The sequence below is a fragment of the Azolla caroliniana genome, unplaced genomic scaffold (genome assembly GCF_043228905.1).
Source record: "Azolla caroliniana isolate FFs.n. ecotype wild unplaced genomic scaffold, voAzoCaro1.0.p SCAF_15, whole genome shotgun sequence".
In the NCBI taxonomy this organism is placed as follows: domain Eukaryota; kingdom Viridiplantae; phylum Streptophyta; class Polypodiopsida; order Salviniales; family Salviniaceae; genus Azolla; species Azolla caroliniana.
Genome location: NW_028230450.1, coordinates 14996820 through 15018265, shown reverse-complemented (window position 1 = coordinate 15018265; position 21446 = coordinate 14996820). Strand labels below are relative to the sequence as shown.

Below are 21446 nucleotides of genomic sequence, written 5' to 3'. Positions count from 1 at the left end.
CAAGAGACTATGCCACATGAGTGAGAAGGGGATGAAGAGGCTTGCAGAAGACAACCTTATTCCAGTGAAGCATGTGCACCTGGAGAAGTGCACCGATTGCCTGGCCGGTAAGCAGAACCGAACCTCCTTCCATTCAAGGCCACCGACGAGACGTAGCGCACCATTGGAGTTGGTGCACACTGATGTGTGTCAGGTAGAAACGAAGTCACATGGCGGAGCCCAGTACTTCGTAACATTCATTGATGATCACAGCCGGAAGCTGTGGACGGCACCGTTGAAGACAAAGGACCAAGTGTTGTGCGTCTTCAAAGAACTCCACGCGAGAGTGGAAAGGGAATCCGGCAAGAAGCTGAAAGCGATACGAGCGGATAACGGAGGGGAATACCGGGGGCAGTTCCAGGAGTACTGTCGCTCGAAGGGAATCCGGCTCGAGTTTACTGTGCCGAAGACGCCGGAACTAAACGGGCTGGCCGAGAGGATGAACCGGACCATAATGGAGAGGGTCCGGAGTATGCTGGCACATGCGAAATTACCCAAGGGGTTTTGGGCTGAGGCAATGTCGACGGCGACATACGTGATAAACAGATCACCCTCAGTACCTTTGGACGGAGACACGCCGCAGAGAGTGTGGACCGGTAGGGAAGTATCCTACCGGCATCTGAAGGTGTTCGGGTGTCTCGCATACGTGCATGTGGCAAAGGACCGGAGAGGAAAGTTAGATCCAAAGACCCGGCCATGCATATTCCTCGGTTACGGCGACGACGAGTTCGGCTACCGAGTATGGGACCCGGTCGACAAGAAGATATTCAGGAGTCGTGATATCATCTTCATGGAGAACAAGACACTCGCCAACTGGGAGTCGGAGAAGAAGATGAAGAGCTCCAAGTCGACCGGTGAGGATAAACTCTACGAGGAGCAGTCCCGACCGGCAAGGGACCGGTTAACACTCGAAGATCCGGCCGAAGACGGTGAAGAAACAGAACCGGCCGAAGAAGATGAAAATGATACCGGAACCGGCCCCGATCTCGAAATGGATTCGGATGAAGAAGAATCGGAAGAACCGGTTATCGAAGCTCCGGAACGGAGATATCCTCTAAGAGAGAGAAGGGCCCCCCGGAGATTTCCGGAACCATAGCACGTGCTGCTAACCGACGAGGGGGAGCCGGAGAGCTTTGAAGAAGCAAAACATGACACCCAGAGCCGCAGGTGGTTGAGTGCCATGCAGGACGAGATGGATTCCCTGCATGAGAACCACACATATGAACTTGTGGAGTTGCCGAAAGGAAAACGGGCACTTCGAAACAAGTGGGTGTTCAAGCTGAAACCGGGAGATGCCGGAAACCCCCCGAGATACAAAGCCAGGATCGTGGTGAAGGGGTTTCAGCAGAAGAAGGGCGTCGACTTCGACGAGATATTTGCCCCGGTAGTGAAGATGACCTCCATCCGGACGGTGCTGAGCATAGCGGCAAGCATGGACCTCGAGGTAGAACAGATGGACGTGAAGACGGCATTCCTTCACGGTGACCTCGAAGAAGAGATCTACATGCAGCAACCGGAAGGATTCGAGAAGAAAGGGAAGGAGCACCTGGTATGCCGGTTGAAGAAGAGCCTTTACGGACTGAAGCAGGCTCCCCGGCAATGGTACCGGAAGTTCGACTCCTTCATGACCGACGAAGGGTACCTCAAAACGCAGTCCGACCACTGCGTGTTTGTGAAGAAGTTCGAAGGAGGAGACTTTCTTATACTCCTCCTGTACGTGGACGACATGTTGATCGTCGGACGGGACCAGGTCAAGATACGGATGCTGAAGAAGGCTCTTCACCGAACCTTCTCAATGAAGGACCTGGGTCCGGCGAGGCAAATACTAGGGATGCACATCATCCGGGACCGGAAGAAGAAGCAGTTGTGGCTGTCACAGGAGAAGTACGTGACGAAGGTGCTTCACCGGTTCAACATGTCGGAAGCAAGACCGGTCGGATCGACCCTCCCGGCAGACTGCAAGCTGTCCAGCAAGCAAAGTCCCAAGACAAAGGCTGAAAAGGAGGATATGATGAAAGTGCCGTATGCCTCAGCCGTCGGGAGCTTGATGTACGCAATGGTGTGTACCCGACTGGACATCGGATATGCAGTCGGAGTGGTGAGCCGGTACATGAGCAATCCCGGCAAAGAGCATTGGAACGCGGCCAAGTGGATACTCCGATACCTGAAGGGCACGGCAAACGTGTGCCTCCGATTCGGCTCCGGCAAGCCCGAACTCGACGGCTTCACCGATTCGGATATGTCGGCTGATGCAGATACCAGCCGGTCCACATCAGGGTATGTGATGACGTATGCAGGGGGAGCTGTTTCATGGCAGTCGAGACTGCAGAAGACGGTTGCGTTGTCAACCACGGAGGCGGAGTACATGGCGGCTGTTGAAGCCGGCAAGGAAATAATATGGATGAAGGACTTCATTAGAGAGCTCGGTATCCGACAGGAGGAGTACCGACTCTACTGCGACAGTCAGAGTGCAATCCACCTTGCGAAGAACGCGGCCTATCACTCCCGGACGAAGCACATCCAGCGAAGATATCACTGGATCCGGGAAAGGATAGAAGACCAGGAGTTCGTGCTGACGAAGATCCACACGGACGAGAACGGCTCAGATATGCTGACCAAAGTGCTCACACCCGACAAGCTGGAAGCATGCCGGAAGAGGATCGGATTGGAGAGACATCCCATGCCGAAGTGAAGGGGGAGTTTGTTGGGATTTCGGTCCCTCCGGATGGGATTTCCGGAGATGAATGACGGCAAGCCCGGTTGCGGTTACGGAGCCGGATGATGAATACCCCGGCTACGGAGCCGGATGATGAAGACCCTGGCTACGGAGCCGGATGATGAAGACCCCGGTTACGGAGCCGGATGATGAAGACCCTGGCTACGGAGCCGGATGATGAATACCCCGGCTACGGAGCCGGATGATGAAGACCCTGGCTACGGAGCCGGATGACGAATGTACCCGAAGAGAGATCCGGATGCGGGGACATATTTGTGAATATGTTTTGCCAAGAGCCCTTGAGGCTATATTTGTAAATAGCCTGAAAGTCATATGTGTATAAATATGACTTAGGGCAAACAGTTTAAATGTTGTTGCTCATTTTATGTTTTCAGCCGTGAGAGCGAAGTGAGAGCAGCCGAGAGAGAGAGAGAGAGAGAGGAAGAGGTCGACGCCTCTGTGCATTACCGCCACCTGTGGCGAAGACAGTGAGCTCAAGGTTGTTGCCTTGTAGCTTCACCATTGTACATCTCTGTGTATAGTGATAGTTGGAGTTTGAGGACTCCCGTGGTTTTTCCCATTTAGGGTTTTTCCACGTAAAACACCCTGTGTACTCTTCTCTCTATTGTTTTCGTGCATTTTATATTTCCTGTTTTCTGTGAGGTGATCCTATTCCTCGGTTGTGGCCGAGCGCTGTGTGCAACAGTATTGACACGTACTTCAATGCTCATAACTGAGCTCTACGCTAACTCCCAAAATATATTCCTACGTGGAATATCTTTCCAACGGACTCGCGGTTTACGCACCGCTACGGCTTCTCGTTATGCACCGGTTTGCGTACTGGTTTATGCACCCGTTTTACGCACCGGTCCGGCCTAACCGATCGGCCCCAACCGATCCGGTTCTCGGCTTGCACAACTGATGTGGCCAATGTTGAGCTTGTATCTCAACATTCCCCCTCAAGCTCAACTTGAGGTTCCATCTGCTCTCCGGTTCCTTCTGGCTTCATGCCTCGCTTGCGCTCCTCGACCCGTTCAATTCTACGCTCCTCGACCCTTTCGGTCAGCTTGTCCACGCTCACATGGCCCTTCCTAGCTTCCTTGTTGTTGCGATGTTGGCGCCTCTTCTGTTGCCTTCTCTTCCGCTTGGCCCTTGGTTGATTCAGGGTATCCAAATCAAACATCTGAACCGAATCGGCTTCCTCCAATCGGTTTTCGCTCTCATCCGAGTTGGCTGTCTCCAACTCGTCCTCGGTCATCTCGCCCTTGGTTGGCTTCGGCTCTTCCTTTCGATTGCTCCCCTTATGTCTGCTTTCGGAATCTTCCGCGGGTCTCGCCCTCGCCTTCTTCAGCCGATCATAAATCGAATTCGTCATCCGACTCAGCATCGTGGTCTTCGTCTTCCGGAACTTCTCTCCCTCTTCCGTGGTCATTCGGGACGTCTCTCCTGCTCAAAGTCGGCACATCGAGGTGACACAACCCAAGCGCATCCGAGAATTGCCGCAACTTGTCAAGACCAAGAGGCTTGGTGACGATGTCGGCGCTCTGCTAATTCATCAGAACCTATTGAAGTTGGACTTCACCGGAGAGGACACGCTCACGGACGAAATGGGAGTGCACCTCAATGTGCTTAGTCCGGGCGTGGAAGACAGGGTTCTTAGCTAGTTGGATGTTGCTGAGGTTGTCATAGTAGATTGTTGTTGGATTGGATACCTCCACCTGCAGATCCTTAAGTAGCCGTTTCAACCATATGGCTTCGCATGTCGCGACAACCACTCCTCTATTCTCGGCTTCGGTGCTCGACAATGCAACTATCAGCTGCTTCTTACTACTCCACGCAATCGCGACACTCCCGAGAGAGAACGTGAAACCAGACATGGATCGGTGATACCCGGCGTTTCCGACCCAATAAACATTGGTGTAACCGACCAACTGCTCGGTAGTATCGGCCCGATATAGTAGCCCCCGGTCTTTAGTGCCATTGACGTACCAGAGAACACGTTGTGCGCACTAAAGGTGCTCCTCGGTTGGTCGCGCCATGAACTGACTAATCACCCTGACCGGGTACCTAAGATCTGGTCGGGTGATGTTCAAGTATATAAGGCTTCCGACTATCTGTCGGAACCTCGTCGGGTCGCATACCTTTCCGGAATCGGGGCGAAGCTTTATGGTTCTATCCAGAGGAGTGGAGACGTACTTACAGTCGGCCATCCCAAATTTGAAGAGCATATTCAGCGCGTAATGACGTTGGATGATCAATATGCCTTCGGGGGTACGGATCACTTCGATCCCGAGGAAGTAATGAAGGTTCTCCATATCCTTCATGTCGAATGATGCTGCGAGCTGGAGCTTCACGCGGTCTATCTCAGCTAGGTCGGCGCCGGTGATGACCAAGTCATCAACATAAAGTAAAATACTAACCGGCCCGAGTCGACCTTTCCGGATGAACAATGAGGAGTTTGATTTTGAAGCACAAAGACCATCCGACGCAATCGTTGCGTGATATTCGTGTTCCAGGTATGCAGGGCTTGCTTTAGTCCGTAAAGGGACTTCTTCAATCGGCACACTACCGAAGTGTTCGTTCTGGAGTGAAATCTAGGGGTTTGTACAATGTACACCAGTTCCTCAAGCTCAACTTGCAGGAACGCATTCCTTAATTCCATCTGATGTAAGTTCCACCCCTTTGCCCCAGCGACTGCAAGCAAAACACGGGCGGTCTTCATCTTTGCGACCGGCGAGAATGTCTCATCGTAGTCGATGCCGTGTTTCTGCGCGTAGCCTTTTGCTACTAACCGGACCTTGTAGCGGTTGACCGAGTCTTCGGTGTTGTACTTGACCTTGTACACCCACCTACATCCGATCGGGTCCCAGATTTCATTCCCTGCCAATGCGTGCATCTCTTCCTCCATTGCAACACACCAATTTGCGTCCTTCGCCGCTTCTACGTAGCTCTCCGGCTCACGCACTTCCGCTACATGCGTCATGTACGCATAGTGATGCGCCATGTACTCGTTGTAACCGAACTGCACAACAGGGTGCTTTTGGCGGGTTGATCGGCGTAATTGCTCAGTAGCCGAAGTTGAGGCTTCCTTGGACGACGCAGACTTCGGTCTCGAAGACCCGTCGTTAGTTCCCTCGGAGTTGGACTCGCGTCGATCCGACTCGTTCCTATCTCTGCCGTAATCCGACACCTTCTTCTTCCCTTTTTCTTTGCATGTAAGCCGCCTCCTCGGCTTCCTGCGTGGGGAATGCACAACCGAGTATCCACTACTCGCCGGCCCTTCATCGGACTGGTCGAACCGACTCAGTCGTCCATTCGGTCCAATTAACCGAAACGAAATCGGACTCTCTTCGCGGGTCCCGATTTCAAGCTCATCCGGAGGCATCTCGGCCTCGCTGACCTCATCATCGGAGCTCAGATTGGAGGTGAGGTCCGGAGTTGGAGGCAAGTACCAGGACGCCGACTTGTCAAACACAATGTCATGGCTCATGCACGCTTGTCTGGTGCGAGGGTTATAACACTTATAACCCTTCTGCTCATCCGAGTAGTCGACCAAGATACACTTCTCGGCTTTCACGTCCAACTTCCTCCATTTCTCCTTCGGTACATGCACATACGCAATGCTACCAAAAACTCTCAAGTGTCGCAGATTCGGCTTCCTTCCGAAATACTGCTCATGCGCTGACACTTTGTCTCCGATTCGATTCTAGATGTATACTGCGGTTCGTACCACCTCGGCCCAATAGAACTTGGGCAAGCTCTTCTCCTCCAGCATTGCCCGTGCCGCTTCTACATTTGACCGTTTCTTCCTCTTGGCCACGCCAGTTTGCTCTAGCGTGTATCTACAACTGAATTCGCGCCGAATTCCCATCTGTTGCAGATAGCCGTTGAATTGACCAGAAAAGTATTCTTTTCCGCCATCCGACCACAGACACTTGATCTTTCATCTTGTTTCCGTTTCCACGAACCCTTTGAGGTCTTGGAAACAGTCGAAGACTTCACTCTTCTTCTCGATGAGATAGATCCACGTGTGCCGCGTATAGTCGTCGATGAAGAGACAAAATATCGACTCCTGCCAAGACTAACGTTCTGTGCCGGCCCCCATACATCGGAATGTATCAAGTCGAGCTTGTTCCGGCTCAGGTTACGCTCGTTAGGGAAAGGAAGTCGGTGTTGCTTCCTGAGTTGGCAGGCTTCCCAAATTTGTGCCTTCCGGCCACTAAATTTGGGCAATCCGAACACCACCTGTTTCGATTGCAGGTCCTGAAGCCGTTGATAGTTGATGTGGCCTATCCTCTTGTGCCATAAGTCAATATCCGACTCGATCTTCTATCCTTTGGTGAATAAAGCGGTGCCGACATCATTGGTGTCGAGGATGAACATCCTCCCGTCTCTGTGCCCTTGCGCAATAATCTGGCCCTCTTCCTCGATGAAGCACCCGAGGTCGACAATCTGTCCAACCGACACCAGGTTCTTCGTGATGGTTGGAACGTGTAATAGGTTCATCAGCTTCCCCTTCTGCCCGACATGGCTCAAGGGAACTTCACCGACATGCACGATTAGGTGAGGAGTGTCGTCTCCGGTTTTGACAACTCCCGATTGTTCCGATTTCTCCAGGAAGGAGAGCCACTCTTTGTGGCTCGTCATGTGATTCGACGCACCGGAATCAACATACCATACCTCCTCCGATTTGGCAGTGGTCTTCTTCATCGAATTTGCCTCATGCTTCATCACCAAGGCTGGCCCCTTACCGGTCTTCCCGGTTCCGGATCCTTTTGATCCTTGTGCGTAGTGCGAGCTTTGCCGGATCAAGATCTGTCCAAATCGGATTCCAGCACTCGTTTTCTCTGTGGCCCTTTTTACCACAGTACCAACATTCTGTGGCAGATTTGTCTTGCAGGCCTCCGGCGCCACCTTGACTCCCCCTGCTTGTGGAAGTCCCGGAACTACTGTCGGCACGTTCTGTGTGCCTTCTTTCCTGCTCTTGCCGGCCGCCTCCAATGCGTGCCGACCCACCTCGTCCCCCATGCCCACGGGGCCTATCCGCCTTCGTGTACAACATCTGACTGTCCGATTAAGTGGTCCTAGACACACTCGCGTGCTTTTCTTCGACCATCAACCTCGATTGCAAGTCGAAGAAGGTCGGTGGTTTCTCCCAGGTGCAGATCGTTGTCCGGATTGGCCCGTACCTTTGCGCTAGACCACCAAGGCATATTTGTACCATTTCGTCTTCGTCCACCATCACGTTGATGGACCCGAGTGCGTCGCAAATCTCCTTTATTTTGGTGGTGTAGTCCGTAACTGACATATCTGTTTGTTAGATGTTGTTCAACTCTTGCCGGAGCTGTAACTTACGGGTTGTGGTACTTGCGGCGAAAATCTTACGTAGATTTTCCCAGGCCTCCCTTGGCGTCTTTGCATCCCTGATGTACCCGAGCATCTGGTCGTGAACACAGGACGCGAGGCTGTATAATACTCGGTTTGCTCCTTGCTCCCATACCGGGAAGTTCTTGTGCCCAGGCTCTGGTGCTACCTCATTCGTTCCTTCCATGAAACTCCAATACCCATGCCCCAGTAGGTACTGGTGCATTTTGTATGACCAGGACGCGTAGTAGCTCCAGTCAAGCTTCTCTGTAGGAACTGAACTCGCCATGCCTCTATCCATCGGTTTTACTTGTTCTTCTTGGTTAGTTTCCTTTCAAGCTATGTCCGCTGCAGAGCATACCATGTGAATAATAGCGTGCGGAAGAAATAGGAACCATGTGAATAATAGCGTGCGGAAGAAATAACATAGAAAATACGCAGGTTTAATGGAGAGCTTGTATATGCACAGTACGCGGGAGAGATAGAGAGAGAGAGCACACAGCAAAACTAGATTCAAAATAATACTCAATCTGTACATAGGATGTGCTCAATGAGCACTTTTATACAATTCCATACGGACTGATAGAAGTACTAACACGTACTTCAATGCTCATAATTGAGCTCTACGCTAACTCCCAAAATATATTCCTATGTGGAATATCTTTCCAACGGCCTCGCGCTTTACGCACCGCTACGACTTCTCGTTACGAACCGGTTTGCGTACTGGTTTACGCACCCGTTTTACGCACCAGTCCGGCCTAACCGATCGGCCCCAACCGATCTGGTTCTCGGCTTGCACAACCGATCCGGCCAATGTTGAGCTTGTATCTCAACATGTACCAACAATCGCTTCGATGGACCTGTCCAGGGCCCCTATGCCCTCATGCGCACTCACTATCTGATCAACGGCAGAAGCCATGGCTTCGGCAAGCTCCGTGTTAATGGGTGGGGGGTGAAACCTAGAATGGTTTGACCCCTCTCCCAAGGGGGTTACGATAAAGAGAGAGAAAAGGAGAGTGAAAATCAGAAATGACACAAAAATGTGAGAGGGGAAAAAGTTATCCATTACATGCCCCATAAGGGGTTTATATGATACATACAATGTAACGGTTACATGACCGTTATAAATAAGATCGTTACACATTCTTGTACACATGCACATAATTGTGCATGTGTCCATACACATACTCATCCTCAAACACTCATTTACTTTACACATACACATCAACCACATCATTACACATAACCTTATGCCTCCCCGTATATTCTTACGGGTAACACATGGCATGCCTGTGGGACAGTGCATTGCACAGTGAACCCACTCTCCATGGCAACTCTTCTCGACCTGAACTCCATCGGTCGTCTCAATGGTCAGAAATCCCTCAACCGGATCACTACGCTACGATTGATAACTTCGATCGGAGCTTTGCTTGACTCGAACCTTCCTTCTCGTTCGGTCAACAGAAGTCACGATTGGATCATACACCAATTGGCTAGTTCATTGTGGCATGGGTCATGAAATCATGTTGTGGATTTGTGTATTCTTTATTTCATCATGTGAAGTGAGTTATATATTTTTTACCCTTTGGTCTTTAAAATTTTGCCCTCAAGTTTTTAAAAAAATAATTATTTTATGCCCTTGAATTTTCGAACTTTTGTCCTCGCCCGAGTGCACTCATGGATATTCTTGCCCATACGGAGATGGATTTCGTTGCATGCGATGCATTGGCGATGACACCAGGCCTCCCTTTCGACATTCCGGTCCATGGTCCAAACGAGATGCACAGTCGATACTTCTAACATGAGGATGTCGTTCTAGTATAGTGGTGATCCTATGTACTGGCGACGACAATGGGCCTCGTTTTCGACATACCGGTCCATGCTCCGAACGAGTTGTACGGTCGATACTTCTAATACGAGGATGTCGTTGTAGTATAGTGGTGAGTATTCCCGCCTATACGTGGGTGACCCGGGTTTGATCTCGGCAACAAGGCGAAGGGCGTGGTGAAGCTCGTCCGCCAAGCAGGGCATATAATACCATGATCTCGTCCAAGTGTAGTCGTGGATATTCCCGGCCATACGCGGACGAATTTCGTTGCATGCTGTGTACTGGTGACGACACTAGGCCTCATTTTCGACATTCCGGACCATGTTCCGAATGAGTTGTAGGGTCGATACTTTTGACATGACAATGTCGTTGTAGTATAGTGGTGAGTATCTTGGCCTGTCATGCGGGTGACCAGGGTTGGATTCCTGGCAACGACACGAAGGGCATGGTGAAGCCAATGTCACCTCCTAGGGCATTGCCGCCATATGCCCAATGCTTTGCTAGCTGCCCCGGATCCTCTACCCCTTTCGACCCCATGTGGGGTACTGTGGGTCATCCGTGAGGCAGGGCACATATTACCATGATCTCGTCCGAGTGCACTCATGGATATTCCCTCCCATACGCAGATGAATTTCGTTGAATGTTGTGTATTGGCGACGACACCAAGCCTCGTTTATGACATTCTGGTCCATGTTCTTAACGAGTTTTGCGGTCGATACTTCCAATACGAGGATGTCGTTGTAGTATAGTGGTAAGTATTCCCGCCTGTCATGAGGGTAACCCGGGTTCGATGTCTTTCGGTCGATAGCCGACTCGGTCGTCGACACACAATAGTGTTCGAACATTTCGTACTGAACGTTCTATCAAAGAATTGTGGTTGTGCGAATAGATATTAAGTTTATGTAATCTTATTGATGTTACACGGACATCGAGATCGTTACTTACCTAATACAGTTGTAGCAGAGTGGAAATAGATAACAGAAAATAAACAACTCCACACCAAGATTTCCTACAACTAATCTTATATTACTAAAAGAAAATGATAGATTTTACAATGCCTTTGGTTCCTTTTTATAGGCAACCTGAATGACTTACTCATCAAGAAATACATATTGGCCTATCGGCAAGAACTGCAAAACTTGTAACTAACTATAATTTTCGGTACTAACTATTTGTGAAGGTAAACGTGCGGAAGCGTTAGACAGAACCGGCTTAGCCGGATAGCAACAAAGAATAAGATGAAGGTTTAATGGTGCAGCTTAATTCACAGAGAGTATACGCAGGAGAGATAGAGAGAGCAGAACATAAACTCAATTCAAAATATCACTCTGAAAACTCTAGACATACAACGTGCTAAACAATACTATTTATCCAAGTCCATAAGGGACTGATAAGTACTTCCATATTCCTACATGCGATTGACACTAACTACGAGACAATGATTACCTAGTAGTCTAGGCTACTACTAAGCTTTCAGTTCCCGCTCGAATCCGGCTCTCCGATCCGTCTCCCCGATCCGGGCGGTTCTTTCTGGATACCATTCGGATACTGATCTGGCTCATCCTTTCGGATGCCGATCCGGATCCGGTTGAGCTTGCTCGCTCAACAAATATATTATGATTCTTTTATAATCTATGTATATTATTAAAGCAAGATGAGAATACAAACCATGTTATCTCATGTATTTCATTAGAAGTTAGCTAACAAAATACATGCACTAAAATAGAAAGACAGGTATACCCTGCTCTGAATCCTCCGCAATAACTTCAAGAGGACATATAAATCGATTGATATATAGAAGGGTTAGGCTCAACAAGTTGTAATGACACAATGGCTAGAGCATATGGCTATTAACCCAAACATCGGAGGTTCAAGCCTTCCTTGGAGCAAGATGTCAAGGTTAGATATTCAACCATGTACTTGAACCTATAAATACGAACTACATAAAAACGACATGAATATATGATGATTGTTTCTAAAGCAACGATATGGATTCAAGGATAAGGAAAACAAGGTCTCTTTTAAGATTGAAATACGATGCATATATAATACACTAAAAAAACGCCTCAAACTAAACTACATATCTTCCACATATTAATTGTTGGAGACGACTAATTGAGATCTAAAAGGTAATGGGACACCTAATATTCTACAAAATCTACATGTTTTAATAGCTCAGTTGGCTAGAGCATATGATTGTTAACCATAAGGTCAGAGGTTCAAGCCCTCCTTGAAGCGATATGTTAAGTTTAGATATTAAGCCCATGTACCTGAACCTATAAATAAGAACTACAAAAAAAACCACATGAATATATGTTGATTATTTTGATAATCTACATATGTTATTAAAGCACGATGAGAATACAAACCATGTTATTGCATGTATTTCATTAGAAGTTAGCCTACAAGATACATGCACTAAAAAAGAAAAACGGGTATACCCTGCTCTGAATGCTCAACAAAAACTTTAAGGGGACGTAAAAATCGATTGATATATAGAAGTGTTCCAACTCAACAAATTGTAATAACACAATGGCTAGAGCGTATAGCTGTTAACCATAAGATAAGAGGGTCAAGCCGTCTTTGCCGCGATATGTCGAGGTTAGATATTCAACCATGTACTTCAACCTCAAAATATGAACTACATAAAAACGACATAAATATATGATGATTGTTTTATAATCTACATATGTTTCTAAAGTAGGGCGATCGATAGATCTATAGAAGTGTTCCGTCTCGAAAAATTGTAACGACATAATGGTTTAGCAAAATTGGATTCAAAGATAAAGACAACAAGGTCTATTTAAAGATTAAAATACGATGCATATATAATACACTAAAAAAACACATCAAACTAAATGAGGGAAAAGCATGACTTGGGTTTGCTTTCATTGAGAGTTGAACTCAAAACCTCCCACTTACTAAACAGGTGCTCTAACCAACTGAGCTACAAAAGCACCTTCTTAAGGTAAACACCACATAGAAAAGTCTTCGATATTGCCACATACAAAAGATAGTCCAGCAAATTGAGGTTCAAATCATTTCGTATAGACAATTCGTATTAAAGAATTCAAAATACAAGGAACCTTGCACTCGGGAGCTATTTCTTTATTCACAAAAAAGACATAATTACCATGCACAAAAAAGACATCTGCAAATAAGTTAGCTAAATATAGGATTATTGATTTCTTTCATTTAGCGTCCACAATTCTTTATTACCAAGTATCATAAAAGGTAATGAGAGACCTAATTTTCAAACAAGAATTACGTACAGTACAGTAGCTCAGTTGGCTAGAGTGTATGGTTATTAAGCACAAGGTTGAAGGTTCAAACCCCTCCTTGGAGCAGCATGTCAAGATTACATATTAAACCCATGTACTTGAACCTATCAATATGAACTACATAAAAAACCACATGAACATATTATGATTGTTTTATAATATAAGTCATGTATTTAATTAGAAGTTAGCTAACAAGATACACAAATTAAAAAACAAGGACGGGCATACCCTACTTTGAATCCTCAGCAAAAACTTTGAGAGGATTTAAAAATCGATCTATCTATAGAAGTGTTCCGGTCGACGAAATTGTAACGCCACAATGGGATAGAAGAATTGGATTCACAGATAAGGAAAACAATGTCTCTTTTAAGATTGAAATACGATGCATATATAATACACTAAAAAAACACCTCAAAGTAAATCATTTGGATTAATCAATTAAAACTAGAAGGGGCTTCGGACTCGGTAGCTAATTCTTTATTAAGAAATAAGACATAATTTATGCGTGAAAAAAGAAATCCAAAAATAAGTCAGATAAATGTGTGATTAGTGATTGCGTTCCTTGAGAGTCAACAAATATTTGTTAAAAAACATTAGAGATTTAATTGAGGGAAGCAATTATATTTTTTCAATGATAATAATGGCATGAGGTGGAGGTTCCGTTCATTTCAAGCAAAACTACATATCTTCCGCATATTAATTGCCGGAACCGACCAATTGATATTTAAAAGGTAATTAGAAACCTAATTATGTGCAAAATTTACGTGCTTCAATAGCTCAGTTGGCTGGAGCGGATGACTATTAACTCTAAGATCCGAGGTTCCAGCCTTGCTGGGCGCAAGATGTCAAGATTAGATACTCAACCATCTACTTGAGCCTATAAATACGAACTACATAAAAACGACATGAATATATGATGATTGTTTTATAATATATGTATGTTACTAAAGCAAGACGATTGATCGATCTATAAAAGTGTTAGGGCTCGACATATTGTAACGACTTAATGGTTTAGCAAAATTGCATTCACAACAAGGTCTATTTTAAAGTTGAAATACGATGCATATATAATACACTAACAAAACATATCAAACTAAATGAGGGAAAAGCACAACTTAGGCTTGCTTTCATTGAGAGTTGAACTCAAAACCTCCTGCTTACTAAACAGGTGTTCTCACCAACTAAGCTACGAAAGCACCTTCTTGATACAAACACCACATAGAAAAGCCTTCGATATTGCCACATACAAAAGGTAGTCCAACAAATTAAGGTTCAAATAATATGGTATAGACAATTCGTATTAATGAATTCAAAATACAAGAAACCTTGCACTAGGGAGCTATTTCTTCATTCACAAACAAGACATAATTACCGGAAAGGACACGCTCACGGACGAAATGGTAATGCACCTCAATGTGCTTGGTCCGTGCGTGGAAAACGGGGTTTTTCGCGAGTTGGATGCTGTTGAGGTTGTCGCAGTAGATCGTCGTCGAATCTGACACCTCCTCTTGCAATTTCGTAAGTAGCCGCTTCAACCATATGGCTTCGCATGTCGCGACAGCCGCTCCTCGGTACTCAGCTTCGGTGCTCGACAGTGCAACTGTCGGCTGCTTCTTACTACTCCACGCGATCGCGGCACTCCCGAGGGAGAACGCGTATCCAGACGTGGATCGGCGATCGGCGACGTTGCCAGCCCAATTAGCATCGGTGTAGGCGACTAACTGCGTGGCTACACCGGTCCGATATAGCAGTCCGCGGTCCTTAGTGCCACTTACGTACCGCAGTACGCGTTGCGCACACTGAAGGTGCTCCTCGGTAGGTCGCGCCATGAACTGACTGATCACCCCGACCGGATAACTGAGGTCGGGTCGGGTGATGGTCAAGTATATGAGGCTTCCGACAATTTGTCGGAACCTCGTCGAGTCGCATACCTTTCCCGTATCGGGACGAAGCTTGACGGTTCTGTCCAGAGGAGTCGAGACGGACTTACAGTCGGCCATCCCGAATTTGAAGATCATACTCAGCACGTAGTGACGTTGGCTGATCAATATGCCTTCGGGGGTACGGATCACTTCGATCCCGAGGAAGTAATGAATGTCCCCCAGATCCTTTATGTCGAACGATGCCGGAAGCTAGAGCTTCACGCGGTCGATTTCACCTAGGTCGGCGCCGGCGATGACCAAGTCATTAACATATAGTAAAATACTAACTGGTCCGAGTCGACCTTTCTGGATGAACAGGGAAGAGTCCGGTTTTGACGTGACGAAGCCCATCCGACGCAGTTGTTGCATGATCTTTGCGTTCCAGGCACGCGGGGCTTGCTTCAGTCCGTAAAGGGACTTCTTCAGTCGGCATACCGCCGAGGAGTTCGTTCCGGAGTGAAATCCGGGGGGCTGTACCATGTACACTTGTTCCTCAAGGTCACCTTGCAGGAACGCATTCTTTACATCCATTTGATGTAGGTGCCACCCCTTGGCCGCGGCTACTGCGAGCATAACCCGGACGGTCGTCATTTTCGCGACCGGCGCAAATGTCTCATCGTAGTCGATGCCGTGTTTCTGCGCGTTGTCGTGAAGAATTTCGGCCAGAGGCAGAAACCGGGGAACATTGGCTACATCGGCGGGGTGCAGCGTGTGTACGCACCCATGTATATTTAGTGTGAATAATGAGGGCGCCTTTATGGCGCCGAAGAGTAGTCAAGTCGGGACAGACGATCCCATGTAAGTCGGGATTTATCCCACATTGTAACGCACCCCTTTCCTTGTTCTATAAAAGGAAGGGAACGCCCTTTGTGAAAGGGGTTGCCCATTTTTGAGTTAGAGTTTATACCGTTAGATTTAGGGTTAGTTACATTTCTTCTTCTTCTTCTTCTTCTTCTCCCCCCTTCGTGTTCGCTTAGGGTTTGTTTCAGCTCATCTCTTGCGCAAGACCCTGCTCGGCGTGACGAGCCCATGAGCGCCCCGACCGGCGGCTTGGTAGCTGACGACTACTGCAACCTACCTCGGTCTGGCTCGACGCCGAGAATGTATTCTTCTTATATATATATATATATATCCGTTTGCGTCTGTCTGTGTATATTCGCGTCTTCGTTGGTGTCGCGTGCTTCCCCTTTCCTGCATTTCCTGTACATAAGGGCGTGAGTCGGGTCGGCATGTGTGTTTGTGTGCGTGTGTGTGCGTGAGTCGATGTTAAGCGCGCGCTCCCTCTCTTTCTCTCTCTCCCTTTGGTCGCTTCCAGTGTTCTTCTGGGATCCCCGGAAACGGTGAAGCACAACTTCCTATGCTCCGTCAATCCCTAGTCCAAGACCCCCGTGGTCCCGCCTTTCTCCAAGCACGCGCGTAACAACGCGACAGCGTAGCCCTTTGCCACTAGCCGAGCCTTGTACCGGTTGACCGAGCCATCGGTGTTGTACTTGACTTTGTAAACCCACCTACAACCGATCGGTTTTACCCCTTTTGGAGCGTCAATGAGGTCCCAGGTCTCGTTCTCCGCCAATGCGTGCATCTCTTCCTCCATCGCGGCACGCCAATTCGCATCTTTAGCCGCTTCTGCGTAGCTCTCCGGCTCACGCACTTCCGCAACACGGGTCATGTACGCATAATGATGCGCCATGTACTCGTTGTATCCGAACCGCAAAACATGATTCTTCTGGCGGGTAGATTGGCGTAATCTCACATTAGCCGATGTTGAGGCCTTCTCGGTCGACGCGGACTTCACCTTCAAAGACTCGTCACCGGTTCCCTCAGAGTCGGACTCGCGTCGGTCTGACTCGTTCCTATCCGTGCCGGAATCCGACACCTTCTTCTTCCCTTTCTCTTTGCGCGTAAGCCGTCTCCTCGGCTTCCTGCGCGGGGAATGCATGACCGAGTCTCCACTACTCGTCGGCTCTTCATCGGACTGGTCGTACCGACTCAGTCGTCCAATCGGTCCACCTAACCGGAGTGAAATCGGACTCTCTTCACGGGTCTCGATTTCGGGCTCATCCGGAGGCATCTCGGCCTCGCTGACCTCATCGTCAGAACTCGGATTAGAGTCGGCGTTCGGAGTCGGGGGCTGGTACCAGGACGCGGACTCGTCAAACACAACGTCGCGGCTAACACGCGCTTGTTTGGTGCGAGGATTATAGCACTTATAACCCTTCTGCTCGTCGTAGTAACCGACCAAGATGCATTTCTCGGCCTTTGCGTCCAGCTTCCTCCTTTTCTCCTTCGGTACATGCACATACGCAATGCTACTGAACACCCTCAAGTGTCGCAAGTTCGGCTTCGTTCCGAAATATAGCTCGTGCGCCAACACTTTGTCTCCGATCCGGTTCTGGATGTATACCGCGGTCCTTACCGCCTTGGCCCAGTAGAACTTGGGCAGGCTCTTCTCCTCCATCATTGCCTGTGCCGCTTCCACAACTGACCGATTCTTTCTCTCGGCCACGCCGTTCTGCTCCGGCGTGTATCTACAACTGAATTCGCGCTGAATTCCCATTTGTTGTAGATAACCGTTGAATTGACCACAAAAGTACTCTTTCCCGCCATCCGACCACAGGCACTTGATCTGTAGGGAACTCGACGTTCCTTATGTCCGACGCTCGGCCACAACCGAGATTCTTTTCATACACAGAAAAAACAGGTAATGAACTGCGACACAAAAGGGAGAAATGGTACACAGGAGGTTTACGTGGAAAACCCCAAAATAGGGAAAAAAACCACGGCAGCCCACAAGCTGCAAACTGTCACTATGTAGGAATATACAACAGTGAGTTCACTGAGGCAACGACCTCGTGCTCTCAGATCTTCGCAACAGGCGGCGGTTACAACAGAGGCAACGACCTCGTCTCTCTCCCTCTCTCTCTGTACAGTTACGCGCTCTCACTTCTTCTTGCACCAACAAGGAAGAATAACAACAACAAAAAACGACACACAAAAAGTTTGCCCTAAGTCATATTTATACTAATATGACTTTTCGGCTATTTACAAATGTAGCCTCGATGGGCTCTCAGAAACATATTTACGAATATGTCTCTTCCTCTGGTTCATACCGGGCCTGCACCATCCGGCTCTCCGTAGTCGGGTACTCCCCATCCGGTTCATACCGGGCCTACACCATCCGGTTCATACCGTTTCCCATCCGGCACTGCTCTTCTCCCTTCCCATCCGGAGGGACCTGTCTCCCAACATGATCTTTCGTCCCGTTTCCGTTTCCACGAACCCTTTGAGGTCCTGGAAATAGTCGAAGAATTCGCTCTTCCTTTCAATGAGGTAGATCCACGTGTGCCGCGTGTGGTCGTTGATGAAGGAGACGAAATATCAGCTCCCGCCAAGACTAACATTTTGTGCCGGCCCCCACACATTGGAGTGTATAAGGTCGAGCTTGTTCCGGCTCCGGTTGCGCTCGTTGGGGAAAGGAAGTCGGTGTTGCTTCCCGAGCTGCAGGCTACACAAATTTGTGCCTTTCGGCCACTAAATTTGGGCAATCCGAACACTACCTGTTTCGATTGCAGATCTTGAAGCCGCTGGTGGTTGACGTGGCCTATCCGCTTGTGGCACAAGTCAATGTCCAACTCGGATTTTTGTCCCTTCACGAACATTGTGGTGCCGCCGTTAGTGGAGTCGAGGATGAACATCCTCTCGTCTTTGCGCCCTTGCGCAATCACACGGCCTTCTTCCTCAATGAAGCACCCAAGGTGTGTAAACAGAACCTCCATCCCTTGGTCGACGATCTATCCGACCGAGACCAAGTTCTTCGTGATTGTCGGAACGTGCACCACGTTCATGAGTTTCCCTTTCTGCCCAACATGGCTAAGGGGAACTTCTCTAACATTCGCGATCGGATGCGGAGTGTCGTCTCCAACTGCGACTACTCCAGGTTGTATTGGCTTTTCAAGGTACGAGAACCACTTGTTACGGCTCGTCATGTGGTTTGATGCTCCGGAGTCTACGTACCACACCTCGTCCAATCTCAGGGTGGTCTGTTTCATTGAGTTTGCTTCGTGTCTCGTCATGAAGGCAGTCCCTTCTCCGGCTCTCCCGTAGTCTTCGGCGTAGTGCGATCGCTACCGATTTCCTTTGTCGGTATGTCCGAAGCCGTTTCCGGAACCGGTTCTCTCCGACTCGGCACGCTTCTTCCAACACTCACTTTCCCTGTAGCCTTTCTTGCCACAATACCAGCACTCCGCGATGGCCTTCCCTTGCCGGTTCTCATCGCTTCGACTCCCCCTGTTTCCGGAGGGTCCGGAGTTGCTGTCGGCATCACTTCGGTGCCTTCTTCCTTGATCTCGTCGGCCGCCTCCATTGCGCGCCGACTCGCCTCGTCCTCCACGTCCACGGGGCCTATCTTCCTCTGTGTACAACATTCTGGTGTCGGTGTGCGTGCTTGTAGACGCACCCGCGTGGTTCTCCTCTACCAGGAGCATTGACTATAAGTCGAAAAAGGACGGTGTATTCCCCCGGGTACACACAACCGTTCGGAACGCTCCGAACTTCGACGCCAAACCTCCGAGACAGATCTGGACCATCTCACTCTCCTGGATGTTCACCTTTATGGAGGTGAGGGAGTCGCAGATATCCTTGATCTTCGAGGTATAGTCCGCCACCGACAAGTCGCGTTGTCGTAGGTTGCTCAACTCTTGTCGGAGCTGAAGCTTCTTGGCTGTGGTGCTCGCGGCGAAAATCTTCTTCAGATTTTCCCACACACCCTTTGGCGTCTTTGCATCCCGAACATAGCTCAATAGTTGTTCGCCCACACACGACGCGAAGCAGTATAATACCCTGCTCGCCAATTGCTCCCACGACGGGAAGTCTCTGTGTGTCGATTCAGGTGCCGCGTCATTAGCTTCTTCGACATAACTCCAGTAGCCGTGCCCGAGCAGGTACTGGTGCATCTTGTAGGACCAAGACGCGTAGTTGGTTCTGTCGAGCTTCTCTGTTGGAAGCGAGCTTGCCATGCCTCTATCCATCGTTCTTCTTGTTCTTCTTCATCAAGTTGTGTCGGCTGCAGAGAGGTTCTCAACCCTCGCGCTCTGATACCATGTAGAAAGTAGCGTGCGGAAGCAAGTATGAAGACCGAACAGAAGGAAGAACACTCAAGTTTAATGGAGAGCTTGAGCTTATGCAGTATACGCGGGAGAGACAGAGAGAGTGAGAGAGAGAGAACACAAGAACTATATTCAACAAAAACTTGATTCACTACACTCTATACATATGTGTGTTCAATGAACACTTTTATACAAGTCCTAGAAGGACTGACAGAAGTACTGACAGTACTTCAATGCTCATTGAGAGCTCCTACACTAACTCCCAAATATATTCCTCACGGAATATCTTTCTTAACGGCCTCCCGGTTTACGCACCAATCCGGCCCTACCTACGCACCGGTCTGCGTACCGGTTTACGCACTCGGCCTAACTGATCGGTTCCAACCGATACGGTCCTCGGCTTCTTCAGCTGATCCGGCCGATGTTGAGCTTGTCTCTCAACATAAATATAGGAATATTAATTGTTTTCATTTAGTGTTAACAATTCTTTATTACCAAGTATTATAAAAGCTAATCAGAAACCTAATTTTGTGTAAGATTTACATAGTTCAATAGCTCAGTTGGCTACAGTGTATGGCTGTTAAGCATAAGGTCAGGGGTTCAAGCCCTCCTTGGAGCGACATTATCTGGTACTATCGGTTTGCTTCGGTGTTGGAGTGATACCATTATCACCAATGGTTTCTCTAATTGCATCCACATGAAAGATGGTAATCCTAGAGCCCAAGCTACTGATGCATACATGAGGTAGGGAGTCAGTAATGAGTCAAAGAGCCACCCTTTAGTCCATGTCTCTTGAAAGTATGCTTCATGGTATTGTATCTCGAGGAGTGAGAGGCATGCATCTCGTCTCGTAAGTCTATCGTTCGCTGCTTATGTCATCAAAACTTTACCTGAGCAGTCATTAAAAGTGACTCCGAGATAAAGATATGATCCAACCACCTCAATTGGGTTATGGTAGATAGTTAGGTGACACTTACCTCTAACTTGGGCCGATATGTGGAAGATAAGGAGTTTAGTTTTGCCTAAATTCACTGTCAATCCTCATTGTGCACAAAAGTAATCTAAGCTATTAAGGTGCCTTTGTAGGTCATGTTCGGATTCAGAGAGTAAAACTATGTCATCTGCATAGAGCAAGATACGAACCTACGTATCCCGAAGGACAACTCCGTTGCCTCCCTTACAAGCAATAAA

At 48.3% G+C, this 21446-nt stretch overlaps 2 non-coding genes across 2 annotated transcripts; both read right to left on the bottom strand.

Moving 5' to 3' along the window:
- Positions 1-12830: 12830 nt before the first annotated feature.
- Positions 12831-12904, bottom strand: TRNAT-AGU (transfer RNA threonine (anticodon AGU)). The gene has a single exon. It is a non-coding gene; the product is annotated as a tRNA-Thr (tRNA).
- Positions 12905-14350: 1446 nt separating this feature from the next.
- Positions 14351-14424, bottom strand: TRNAT-AGU (transfer RNA threonine (anticodon AGU)). Its single transcript has one exon. It is a non-coding gene; the product is annotated as a tRNA-Thr (tRNA).
- Between the last annotated feature and the right edge of the window lie 7022 nt (positions 14425-21446).